This window comes from Sander lucioperca, chromosome 3 (assembly GCF_008315115.2).
Source record: "Sander lucioperca isolate FBNREF2018 chromosome 3, SLUC_FBN_1.2, whole genome shotgun sequence".
NCBI classification, from domain to species: domain Eukaryota; kingdom Metazoa; phylum Chordata; class Actinopteri; order Perciformes; family Percidae; genus Sander; species Sander lucioperca.
Genome location: NC_050175.1, coordinates 42,688,242 through 42,694,246, shown reverse-complemented (window position 1 = coordinate 42,694,246; position 6,005 = coordinate 42,688,242).

Here is a 6,005-nt window from a genome sequence, read left to right as displayed (position 1 = left end):
TCTAATTCTTTCCACAGCGTTGTTTACTTCTCCACCAGGCTTCGTAAGATGGGTTCATATCTTATTTATTTGGCTGGACCTCTTCACATCGCCTCCCCATTTTAGCTGCTTCACACACTTTATTTGCTTACGCTCCCATGGTTAAATGAAATAAAATTTAAAACTTAAAATACATCCATGAATGAAACCAACCACATTCCGATTCTAACAACATATTTCCGTTTTATGCTGGTTAGGATAGGAACTTTTTTTAAAAGCCAGGCCTTGTTTGTGGTAGTGGATAGTATGGATACTGTCAAGCAGCATCAAAATAACTGAACCACCCCTTTGTAAATCACGGGTCACTAGATACAGTGCCCTCACTGACCAAGTTGCAAACTAACAAACTAACCAACTTTTTTTCTTATTTGCATATTACCATTTAAAATGGCAATATGCAATTAAGATTAAGAGAATAAATCGTTATGCAAGTACTTTTACTTTTAATACTTAAAGTACACTTAAAATCAGGTACTTTTTACTTTTACTTAAGTAGGGTTGTCATTGTGGTACTTCTACTTTTACTAAAGTAAATATGTCTCTGGTTATTTGTACTTTTACTTAAGTACTGAGATTCAGTACTTCCTCCACCACTGGTTATAGTGAAGGTCCTTCCATCAAAGAAAATACGCATCAGAGACGTGGTGAAAACACTCACCCCATCGTTAACTTCAATGCAGAGACTGAGTTTGTGGGAAGAAAGGATGATTTCCTTTCTAGATCTTATGACTGAGGAGCTGGAGAAGAAGGGCTGCAAAGCTGCAGTCAAGGCCTCAGAACATCAGCCCACAACCTTGATAGGGGAGGATACAGACTTACTCAGGGGTGTCAAACTCATTTTAGCTCAGGGGCCACATGGAGGAAAATCTATTCCCAAATCATGGTATATATAACTTAAAAACAACAACTTCAGATTGTTTTCTTTGCTTTAATACGATCAACATAAAACATAAAGCTGGAGCCTGAGGACAGTGTGTCTACTATTAATCACTATTAATCATAAAACACCTCAAGTTATTTGAAAATTGTGAGGACAAAGAACACACAAACACACAATGCCTCAGTGATTCACAGAAGTATATCACAGATCACAGAACTATATCAGGGTGTCTCATGCAGCACTTTAAGTGGGGTTGCATAGTTTATTTGACTCCTGATACCTGGCATCTTTTAGCTTTAACCAGCGCATCAATATCAGGCATCACATCCTGAGTGGCAGCCAACTTCAGGATGTGATTCAAGTGCTTGTGCGTGAGCCTTGAGCGCAGCTTTGTTTTATTTATGCTCATTACAGAGAAAACTTGCTCACAAAGATATGTGGTTCCCAAACATGCACAACAATTTTGCGGCGAGGGCTGTCAAGTTGGGGTAACCTGGCAAGAGATTCTGATAAAATGTGTCCAAGCCAGCTGCGGCAAATTTGCCCTTCAAATCCGAGTCACACTGCAAGTCTATTATTACAAGTTGGATGCCGACGGGCAGATCAGAGGGATTCACGGTGAATGGCGAGCAAAAAACTTTGAAGTCTTTCTCCAGTTCACCAAAAATCTGAAATCGTTGCTTAAACTCCCGTAACAGTCCCGTTATTTTATTTTTGAACCGCTTCATGTCTGCCACATGTTGGGTCGCGCACACATTTTTCAGACAGGGCAAGTGAGCTGCATCACCACCGGCGAGTTGCGTCTCCCACAATGACAGCTTCAACTTGAAAGAACGTATGCTGTCATAATACTGCGTGACAACTTTGTTGCGCCCTTGCAGCTGTTTATTCAAGTTATTCAGGTGCTCTGTAACATCCACCATAAATGCAAGGTCCTGCATCCATTCTGCGGAATGAAATTCTAACACTGCTTTGCCCTTTTCTTCCATGAACTGTTCAATTTCTTCTCGTAAATCAAAGAAATGCCTCAGCACAGCACCTCGGCTTAACCATCTTACCTCAGTGTGGTATGGCAGGCCATAGATGTGGTCTTTCTCTCTGAGAAGGCTGTCAAACTGATGGTGATTCAAACTTCTGGATCGGATGAAATTAACAGTTTGGTTGACCACCTTCATGACGTTATCCATCTTTAATGACTTGCAACACAAAGCCTCCTGGTGCAAAATACAGTGAAAAGTCCAAAAATCACATCCTCCATTTGCAGATTGCACTTTCTCTCTGAACTTTGTCACAACTCCTGCTTTTTTCCCGATCATTGAGGGCGCACCATCTGTAGCCAGGCTGACAGCGCGGGACCAGTCCACTCCGACCCTGTCCAGCGCGCCAACGAGTGCGGTGAATATATCAGCTGCTTTCGTTGTATTTGTCATCGGCACCAACTCCACGAACTCCTCGGTGACGGTCAATGTGTCATCAACTCCGCGGATGAAAATGGCCAGTTGTGCAACATCTGTAATGTCCGTGCTTTCATCAATTGCAACTGAAAACGCAATAAATGACTTTACTTTTTGCTTCAACTGGCTGTCCAAATCCACTGAAAGATCGGAAATCCTGTCTGCAACTGTGTTTCTTGTCAGACTGATATTTGCAAAAGCCTGGCGCTTTTCAGGGCACACAATCTCCGCTGCCTTCATCATGCATGTTTTTACAAATTCACCCTCACTAAATGGTTTTGAAGCCACTGCGATTTCATTAGCAATGAGGTAGCTAGCTTTCACTGCAGCGTCACTGATGTCTCGGCTGTGAGTAAACACAGACTGCTGTTTCTTCAGACCCGCCAACAGTTCATTCACTTTCTCTCTTCTCCGCTGTCCTTGAAAGTTGTCATATTTGTCGGCATGAAGACTCACATAGTGGCGACGAAGGTTATATTCTTTCAGCACTGCAACATGCTGTGAACACACCAGACATACAGCTTTCCCAACACTCTGCACTCTGTGTCCACTTTTCTCTTTTTTGACAGAGACATATTGGGGCAATGAGGGTGCCAAAGCACATAATGTTAAAAGTAGAAACTGTAATAAATATCGCGGGCTGGCTGCACTTGCTTGACCTACTTGCTCTGCCCCGGTATAAACAGTTTGCTTGCTTAACACAATTGCTATTGCTCCATCCAGTGGACGCAATTGGAACAGCAGTTTATTTTATTGAAAAATTGCAGCTCATTTTTATACTTTACAAAATCATCTCGCGGGCCGGATTAAACCCGTTTGCGGGCCTGATCCGGCCCGTGGGCTGTACGTTTGACACCCCTGGACTTACTCATTCTTCTCCTCTACTATGCTGGGGTGAACAATAGAGGCCTCTATTTTCGTTCAAGTCCAAAGCTACTAAAGTGTACAACATCAGTGAGATGAAACAAGTCCTGGGAAGTGACTTGTGTTCCCAGTTGCTGTTTATTCATGCCTTCACAGGATGTGATACAACTTCACGCACTTTTATTGTTGGCAAACAGACAGCATTCCAGAAACTTGTGAATGGTGAATCAACCATCCAGTCCTGTGCAAATGTGTTTCTGCTGCCACATCAAGCAAGGAATGTGATAGAGGACCATGGGACCAAGGCAATGGCAGTGTTGTTTGGCAGAAAGAGTACCGATTCACTTGCCTCTTTGCGCTACAACCTTTTTAGCAAGAAAATCGTTACCGCCAAATCATTTGTTACCCCATAACGTCTGCCTCCAATTGAGTCCTCAACCAAATACCACTGCCAAAGAGTTTACTTCGAGATCATGGTGTGGATTGGAAAGGAAGGTGACATGAACACAGTGGATTGGGGATGGAAACTGGTGGACAACCGGTTCCTGCCAATTATGACCAGTAAGACTGCTGCCCCAGAAAGCCTCCTGCAGATGATCCACTGTAATTGCACAACTACCTGCCGAACACAATGGTGCAGTTGCAGGGCATATGGACTACCATGCCTGCCTGCTTGTGGACCATGTCAAGTTGGGAATTGTGAGAATCACTATAATCAACCTCTATGGGAGGAAGAGTGTGACGACTAATGGTAAATCTACTGAAGGTCACAGTGCAAAAAAGAATATAAAAAATAAACTAAATAAGAGGAAACAACTGAAGAAAACATAAAAAGATATGTATAAATAAGAAAAGTATTAAAAAAAGTATAAAAAACAAAAGGCGAAAAAAACTAAATGCATTATAAAAAAATAATTTCAAAAATCTTTAAAACAAATAAAACACAAAAATAAATGGGGTTAGCGTTACTGAGCCTTAACGTGGCAGTCCTGTTTTGACTAATTTGACAGTACCACACAGTTCTGATGAATTTATTTAAACCATATGAGAAAGGAGAAATATGCAATTACTTAAGGGACATTTTATTATTAAATCGTATGTAATTGTATTCACCCTTATTTTTCACATAAATATGCTTGTAACCAATTGTTTTAATATATAATTGTACTTGTAATCACTTATCTATCATGCAAATATGCTAATTAGAATATTACATGGCCAAAACAAGTATCAGGCACCAGCATTCCTGGTCTAGGAGGAATTCAAAGGAGTAATGGTCATTTTAAGGACCTGACGGCCGCCATTTTGAAAATGGGGCCTTTCTTGGAGTCAAACGTTGGTAAACTTTTAGTATGTTTTTCAGTACATCTGATACTACTGTAAACCACTGAGAAATATTTTGTTAGAATTTTTTTGGAGTCAAGCCATATTTGCAGCTGACTATTAGGCCTATATTAATTAAATAAAAATAGCAGTTGAATGGTGTGTCAAAACAATTAAAGTGCAAGACGTCTGACAAAAACGCACATCTCCTCTTTATCATTTTATTTATGCAAGATACCCAAAAAAGTTATGGGGAACAGAACGAAAATATGAGGACACTGCTGGATAACAGGCACGCAAAAACCCACAAAAAAAACAAAACCAAGCCAAAGATGGCCATACAGTTACTTCAGGTGTGACACAGAGAGAAATGCACCTCCAGATAAAGCATTTCATCTGTAGGCTACATGCAGCGGGTTGCAGCGCGCCACAAGACTCGGAGCCAACCAGACCATTGTGTGAATTACGCAGCGCTTTTGGTCACAGCTGTTTCGATCAAGCGAAACTAAACAGATATCTCCGGGATCCTATTATCATATCATCATTGTTACAAAAAAAAAAACAGGCACTTGACTGCAGGCGCAAAGTGGCGCAAGCGGAAGATCTTGCACAGCCTTTTTCCCCACTGAAGCCTGTTTTTTTTCATCTCCTGCAAAGTAATTACTTAGGCAAGTTAGGCTGCCCTAATTTTAAACCAAGCCCCCAGGAAGAGCGTCAAGTCTAAAAGCCACCATGGGCTTAGCGGATAACGGTGGTACTGCACCCCATGGCCCAGAAAGACTTTTCACATAGACTTTGCATGGCGAAAGAAACGTCTATATTTCAGCGGATAATTTGTTTCTGGGTATATCAACTTAGCCCGAACACTGAAAGGGTCCTTGTTTAAAACGTCACGTTTTTAACATTTTTAACATTCAGTAGAAGCAAATCCAGAATTATTAAATGTGGCATGATGAACGCGCATAGTGGACGCGAGCAGAGCCGCGGGACTGTGTCCGCCCGCTCACATGACTGTTCTCCCGAGCTCATGTAGCTGTAATAATGGCTATAGCTAATGGTTGTAATTCACCATGTGTTCTATTAAGACGTCCATGGTATTATCTTATGAAGTTATGATACATCCGAGGGATGTATGTAGCTATGCTGTAAAGCCTATTAGCTATGTGGATGTAACGTCATTAGCATTTCCCAAACTGGCGGGCTATCGGCTAGCTAGCTAGTTGCTAACATCAGGGGTAGCTAGCATGGCTGTATTAAGATCTATACATAGCTAGTTATATGCCTAGCTACATAACGTTACTACAGACATAGTGATTACATCGCCCTGGTTCTCTCTTATGATACATCCGAGGACTGTATGCTGTAAAGCCTGTAACGTGGATGAGAGCTGAAGCCATGGATGAGCTCTGTTCACGAAACTGCAGGCTAACTGCTAGCTAGCTAGT